The sequence below is a fragment of the Pelodiscus sinensis genome, chromosome 4, assembly GCF_052426305.1.
Source record: "Pelodiscus sinensis isolate ZL-2025 chromosome 4, ASM5242630v1, whole genome shotgun sequence".
In the NCBI taxonomy this organism is placed as follows: Eukaryota; Metazoa; Chordata; order Testudines; family Trionychidae; genus Pelodiscus; species Pelodiscus sinensis.
Window position 1 is genome coordinate 42,202,079 of NC_143055.1, and position 7,922 is coordinate 42,210,000.

The 7,922-nt window shown below is 46.2% G+C and overlaps 1 protein-coding gene across 6 annotated transcripts in view; it reads left to right on the forward strand.

Annotated features, from left to right (window-relative positions):
- PGCKA1 (PDCD10 and GCKIII kinases associated 1) overlaps positions 1–7,922 on the forward strand; it is a 63,355-nt gene that overhangs the window by 25,723 nt on the left and 29,710 nt on the right. For 3 of the 6 annotated variants that reach the window (XM_075930594.2, XM_075930593.2, XM_075930596.2), the window contains exon 2: positions 7,897–7,922. This exon is cut by the window's right edge and continues 57 nt beyond it. The exons of the other annotated variants lie outside the window; for them this stretch is intronic. The gene's annotated coding sequence lies outside the window, so the exon portion shown is untranslated. The remainder of the gene's footprint in view (positions 1–7,896) is intronic. 6 annotated transcript variants of the gene reach the window in all.

The window sequence follows — 7,922 nt, forward strand, 5'->3', positions numbered from 1 at the left end:
GGTAAACATGGAAACAACTGATAACAGTGATTAAAAGGTTCCTTCTACTGCTGCACAAAACTGCACCCAGTGTTTATGCCAAAACAGGCTTATCGTGTTTCATTTAGATTTTAACCATGTGACATTGAGCGAATTTATTTTCAGGAACTAAAAGAAAAAGCAAACACAACAGGTGTGTCTAGCAGAGATACGTGGAACAGCCAGAGACAGGACATTCTAAGTTAATGAGAATTGCTTTTTGTCTGGACCCATGACTATTATTTGGTTTCCTCTCAGTCTTATAAAAGTGCACTCAGCCTGCATAGACATGGCAAGTATTACTTTACAGGGCATGTGTCAAATCAGTCAAACCATACGCAGTTGCATCTTACGTCATATAGGAGCAGAGCAGCACCTGAATACATTCAGGAGCACTCAGGTTTTCTGTCTTTCAGAACAATACAAAAAGGGCTGCATGGTTTCAGAGAGTAGGATACAAAAATATGCCCTTGTTTTATAAATGTATTTTTACTGAACAGACAAATAGAAAAAGTTTCCTAAAAGTTCTAAGTGGAAGATATTGCTAAGCACGTGATAGATGGAGAAAGAGTCCTTAGGAGGTAGTCATGATTTGGGAGAACAACACACATACACAGTTGAAATTGTAAGTGATTTGAGTGGGTTCCAAAAATGTCAGAAGGAATCATTTTAAATCAAGTGGCAAGTCTAAGAATTTAAAATAAATCTCCCTCCCTCTTCTTTTCTGCAGTCTATATAAGCTTAGCCTCTGCTAATAAGTCAAATGCAGGGCCATTCCAAGAAGGTCACAGGGCCAGGGGAAACCCCCACCCAGTGCCTCAGGCACAGAGTGTGGAGATCCCTCCCCCCACCGCAGGCCCTGCTCCTGCTCCTTCTCTGCCCCTTACTCCTCCCAGGATTACCAGGAGCCTAGCATAGCGGCAGCAGGGATCATCCTCCTCCTCCCCTCACCATGGAGGCAGGGAGCCAGAATGGCCTGGCAGCCTGCTCCACTACATTCCGCCACCCTCTCCTGGATCGCTGCACCCCGCTTCTCCACAGCGTCAGTAAGCAGAGCACCCTGGGTACTGTGCTTCCTGCTGCCACGGAGAAGCTGAGCACAGCGAACTCAGTCATTATAGGCAGACCCCTACTGATGCCCTGAGCCAGGCCAGGTAATCCAGTGGATCCTTTCTGTAGGTTTGGTTGGGGCAGCCACCATGGTGGCCCCAAAAGCGTGGGGTCTGGGACAGCTGCCCCAAACTGTCCTATGTCTAGTCATATCCCCCATACAATTAATCATTTTCGTTGCCCTCTGCTTGACTCTCTCCAAATTTGTTCACGTCCTTTCTGTAGTGGGGACCCCCAAACTGGACCCACTACTTCAGATATGACTTCACCAGTGCCGAAGAGATGGGAATAATCACTTCCCTCAATCTGCTGGCAATATTCATACTAGTGCAGCCCAATATGTGTCTTCTCAGCATCAAGGGCACACTGTTCGCTCATATCCAGCTTTTAATCTACTATAATGATTCTCACACTTTTTGGCCTGCAGCTCACCCTGCTAAATACAGACCTTTTCTTGGACCACCAGCCAACCACCCATAATGACAAATGGGTGCAGAAGAGGGTGGGGGTGCAGAAACATGCTGGGGGGGTCAGGTATGGCTGGAAGGTTGGACAGAGGAGTAGGCTAGGGATGGGGGTCTGGGCAGAAGGGAGGGTGCCTGAGAAGGGTGGGTGTGCGGGGTCTTAGTTGGACGGGTGCGCATGAGAGGGATGGGGATGCAGGTTCTGGGCATGAGGGGGATAAGACACGCTTACGTGGCTCTGTGCCCACCGCTGCTCCAAGGCACCAACCCCCACTGCTGCCATTGGCCATGATTCCAACTAATGGGAACAGCAAGGAAAGCCTCCAAGCAAACAGTTTCCTGTGCTGTCATTCCCCAAGCCAAGGGGAGGAGGAGCAACAGCACATGAAGCCATTTCCTTCCCCTGCAAGCCAGATCCAGCATGAGAGGCTCCTCCCCGCCCCCAAACGAGAAGCCAGCGCCGGTGCTCCAACCTCGCAGGGAGGGCCATGGGGCTGGAAAGCCTGCAAGGGGAAAGGTGAGCTCTGAGCCTGTGGCCCACCTGCAAGATGGTCACAGACCACTTGTAGCCTACAGACCATACTTAGAGAACCACAGATCTACTGTAATCCACAGGTTCTTTTCTGAAGAGCTGTTGCTTAGCCAGTTCTTACCCAGCCTGTAGCAGTGCTTGGGATTCTTCCATCAAAAGTGCAGGACTCTGCACTTGCCCTTGTTGAACCTCATCAGATTTCTTTTGGCCCAAATCTCCAATTTGTCTAGTTCACTCTGGACCCTATCCATACAGTCCAGTTCCTCTTCCTCCATCTTAGTGTAATCTGTGAACTAGCTGAGGGTGCAATCCATCCCATCATCCATATGATTAATGAAGGTGTTAACAAAACTGGTTCCAGGATCAATCTCTGGGTCACTCCCTTTGGTACCAGCTGCCAACTAGACATCGAGCTGTTGATCACCACCCATTGAGCCTGACAATCTAGCCAGCTTTCAGTTCACCTTACAGTCCATTCATCCAGGCCATACTACTTAAACTTGCTGGCAAGAATACTGGGGGAGACCGTATCAAAAGCTTTGCTAAAGTCAAAGTAGAGAGTCACAGTAGGTCCACTACTTTTCCCATATCCACAGAATGCAATTAGTCAGGCATGACTTGCTCTTAGTGAATCCATGTTGACTGTTCTTGATCATCTTCCCCTCCTCCAAGACCTACTCCATGATTTTTCCAGGGAGTGAGGTGAGGCTAAGTGGTCTGTAGTTCACTGGATTCTCCTCCCCCCCCCTTTTTTTTTTTTTAATATAAACTGAGGTTGGTTACCACTTCTAGATGATGCCATGAAGAACAAAAGTATCTGCAGGTTCACTTGAATGTCAGCTTTTGCATGCTCTCTCTTGTTACACAACAAAGTCTTAAACACTACTACGTTTTCTGATGCTACTTCTTAGGGTATTAGACAAATGAACTTATGAATTAATTCTTTAAAAATCCCTTTGTTTAAAAAACAGAAACTGATCCCCCATATATTGTGGTTTAAGCAAAAGTTCAGAGTGAGGCAACTTAATCACCTCACATTTAGTAATGGATATGCTTGCAACAGCATCAGCTGAGAGAGAAGTCCCAGCTGGGGAAGGCAGACAAAGCCCCACCCCTTTCCCAAGACCATGACCTTTCATGACCTTTCCACCCACTCAAGCACCACCCAACCCCAGCTGAGGGACAGAGCTACCACACTGCGTGGCTCCAGGCTTCCCAGCCGCTAGGGATCCAGGCTGCCACATGGCACAGCTCCAGCTTTCCCCGGCTGGCAGAGAGCCAGGTTGCCACACTGAAAGGCCCCAACCTGCCCCAGCCTTTTCCAGCCGCTGGGAAGCCACATGGCACAGCCCCAACCTTCCCCAGCTGCGAGGAATCCAGGCTGCTGCACAGCACAGCCCCAGCCCCTCTTGGGCAGTTGGGCAGTGAGGCAATTTTGGGAGGGCAATGCCTTCCATTGCCTACATTGCCAGCCACCTATGTGCAGTAGGGATGTAAAATCCTGCTTAATTGGTTAACCGACTAAACATATTGTTTAACTGGTTAACCAACTAAGGTGGGACTGGGTGGTGCTTACCGGTTAACCAGTTAAACATTCACATCCCGAGCTTGCCAAAAACTCTGATCTATATAATCTCTTCTCTATTGGGGTATGTCTACACTACCACCATAGTTCGAACTAGGGTGGTAATGTAGGCAACCAGAGTTGCAAATGAAGCCCGGGATTTAAATTTCTCAGTCTTCATTTGCATAAAGCCGGGCGCCGCCATTTTTAAATGTCTGCTAGTGCGGACTCCGTGCCGCGCGGCTACACGCGGCATGGACTAGGTAGTTCGGACTAGGCTACCTAGTCCGAACTACCGTTACTCCTCGTGAAACGGTGAAAAGAGGAGTAACGGTAGTTCAGACTAGGAAGCCTAGTCCGAACTACCTAGTCCGTGCCGCATGTAGCCGCGCGGCACGGAGTCCGCACTAGCGGACATTTAAAAATGGCGGCGCCCGGCTTTATGCAAATGAAGCCCAGGAAATTCAAATCCCGGGCTTCATTTGCAACTCCGGTTGCCTACATTACCACCCTAGTTCGAACTAGGGTGTTAGTGTAGACATACCCTTGGGGAGTTGTTTTTCTCCATTTCTAGTCAATGTATATAAATTCAATGTATATATAAAGTAAGAAAAACTATTATATTTGCTGCTAATCTTTAATGCCAAACTTTGTCAGCAAATGAAAACAGTTTACACTAATTAAAAAGGCACCTTAGGGTTAAACATATTTCATTAAAACAAGACATAGCTTCTGTATTTGCTAGCTAAAATCTGTGTTCTCTCAATGCAATGTCAGGAAGCTGTCAGGTGGAATTGTAATGCTCTGCAGTGTGTGTTAATTCTTAGGACACAGACTGGATTCCTACATCAAACAAGCAATGACATGGAGGATAACAATTCTGTTAATTCTAGAGCAGAATAGAAATGAATGAGAATTTCACAGGACCTATTTCCTAATTAACAATGAGCAAATTCATCTATATCAAATATAGTAGAATTAAAGATGACAGAAACACCAGAAAAAAAAAACTTCCTAAACTGACAAAACCAGATGCAAGTTCAAGGGCAACCTCACTTCTGCATAATAAGTCATTCAAACAGGATATGGCATCACTCTGAAAGTCTTCATAAACCTATTTACTTCACAGAACCTGATACGCCCTAACAGATATCTAGCTACACATGTTCCCTTTGCATTTTGAGTAATAATATTTAGAAGTAATAACGTGCTTTAAAAGTTCAAAGCACTGTACAAACATTAAGCTTTGGAAGGAAAGATGAAAGTGTAATATTCAAGACAGGTTAAAAGTGAATTGCCTAAGGGAACAGAGCAAGGTAATTACTCAAGAGTTCCCAGGTTTTCCTCAAACTCCATAGGTAGTATTTTTGACTGGGCTGGATATTTGATAACTAGAATTATTTGTTTAGCTCCATCATATAATCTAATTCTGTCAAACTCAGGTTCTTTTTTGGGGAAAGGGGGCATAAGGGAGTGGGGAAGGCAGAGTAATTTTTTTGGTTTCATAGGAAACTTTGCAAATACGGAATGAGCGCAAACCAACGCCAACCTGATGCAGGATTCTCATCCTGATTCTGCAGACAGTCTGAAATGGCAGCTCTAAAAGAGATGTACATGACTGACAACTGCCCTAATGGGTACAAATTGACCAGTAACACTTAAATCTAATGATGGGATTACGAAAGCTTCGTTTCCCAACAATTTAGAGGTGGAACTGTGGGCCTGATTTACATAACTGCAAATACATACATAAAACAAAGAATGACATGCAAAAACAGCCTAAAAATAGGGAAGGAATAACAATGATATGGAAGTGTTCTGTATTGATATTTTTCTTACTGCTACTGAATTCCAGAATGACATTAGCAAGGACCCAATCCTGTATGGCACTCCTGAGCCCATATCGCATGCCACCAACTTAACTGAGGCCTCATACAGGGAACCCCACACAAGCAAACAGAACCCTGGGCAGGAGCAATGCCTACAAATGAAGGAATATATAATGGCTGTACACTACTCTCTGTCCTAGTACAAGCATTCTGTTGTAATTAATAAGAAATGAGTATATATGACAAACTTTATAGTGCATGCCCACATATTTTGCCCATTTCATGGAATGAGCTTGAGCTGGAATGAGCTTTGATGATCCTGCCTCCCACAGAGTAATCTACTTCTCTCAGTCACACACACACACACACACACACACACACACACACACACTCACTCTTAAAAGGATCTGCATTTTCTAATTCATATTCTATCATTCTAGGAACATATCCACCTGTCTGTAAATGATTGGAAGAGGCATTTTAATGCAGCTTTCATTCAGACTGGAGCACACATATATCAGAAACAAGAATATCTTTACTAGATACATGCAGTATTATGGAGATCCTCGAGGCATTTGATAAGTTTCCAGGTTCCTGGTGGAGATTCAAAGAGGGAGTTTGGACAAGTGTAAAGTGAAGACAAGGTTTTAGTTAAATATATAAATACTATGGGCTCTCCAAAAATATACTACAGGTTGCACCTCCCTAAACCAGGACTCTCTTATCCAGCAACATCCATGGTCTGACATGACCATGGATGTTGCTGAACGAGTGCGCCCTGGGGTTGGAGGGCTAGTAGCTGAGAGCCCCATGCAAGGCGAGACTGATGATAGCAGGGCCAGGGCGGTGGTGGCAGGGTCATGGTAGTGGGGCAGGAGTAGCCTGTACATGCTGGCCTGGAAGTGAGGCTGTGCGCAGCACAGCAGGGGAAGCCTATCTGAGACTGCGGCAGCAGAGCCAGGACGGCGTCAACCCATCTGGGGCCGCGGCAGGTTGGCAGCCCAATTTGGGCAGCATGCCAGCTGGTAGTGAGGCCAGGGTTGCATACTGCCATGCCAGCAGGGGGGCTGGAGGAACAACTATGGTAGCAGGGCCGGGGCAGCTGTGTCACCCGGCCGGCAGCAGACCCTAAGGAGCCAGCATCTGGGAGGGGCGGCAGCCTGAGGAGGCTGGTGGCAGGGGACCTTCCCTGATCTGGCAAATTCCCTCATCCAGGACCGCTCAGGTCCTGAGCCTACTGCACCAGTGAGGTCCAACCTGTATTGTAGGCCCCTCAAATTCACAGTCATAACAACAGATCACAGATGTGAAATGTGGTCTCTTCCTACGAAATCTGGTCTTTTGTGTGCTTTTATACCACCTTCTCCTGATTTCATGGCAGAGACCAGTGTTTCTGAAATTGGAGTCGCAGTGAGGTCACAAAGTGATTTTAAGGGGTCAACTTATTGCCACTCTTACCTCTGTTTGGCCTTCACAGCTGAGTGGCCAGAAAGCGCTGGCTGTTAGCATCCAGTTCTGAAGGCGGTGCCCCGCCAGCATAGCAGCACAGACGTAAGGTGACAATACTGTACTATGCCACCCTTACATATGCGGTGCTGTCTTCAGAGCTGGGAAGCTGGAGAGTGATGGCTACTCGGGCCCCAGCTCTGCAGTAGCAATACCGTACCATGTCATCCTTACTTCAGTGATGCTGCTGGCAGCAGTGGCTCTGCTTTCAGAATTGGGCTTGCCAGCAGCTGCCACTCCCCAGCTCTGAAGATGGTGCTTTCACCAGCAGCAGTGCAGGAGTAAGGGTAGGAGTACTGCAACCAGCCCTACAAAAACCTTGTGCCCCCCACTCCACACACGCGCGCACGCACACACACACACACACACGCACAATTATTTCTCAGGTCAGGATCCCTACACTTATAACGTTGTGAAATGTACGATTTAAATAGCTGAAAACCAATAAATTTATTATTTTTAAAATATTACTGAAACTGACCAAAATGGACCATGAATTTGATAGGAACCTCACTATACAAGTACATATTTGTATATTTGGTGGGGGAGGTAGAGGGTTAAACTTAAAAGGTGAGTAATTCACATCAACCACAATCCAACAAAGCATATGCTGTATGTTAAGTTAGTTAGTACAGTATTTCCAGTCACTTCAATAGGTTAAGCATATACTTAAAGTGTTTTGCTGCACCAGGGCTTCATCTGATCAATTTTAGACTGTATGGAGGGAGGAGAACTGAGACTCCTACCACACTGTTGTGATCATTGAAACTCAGGTTCGTGCTATTGTAAATGTTTTGCAATATAGACATGGCAGAGCGTCAACTCCCAAAATGTTGATTTCACGAGTCAAAAATGTTTGCTTTGTTATTATAGGATCTGGGCATTTGAGAAATTAAACA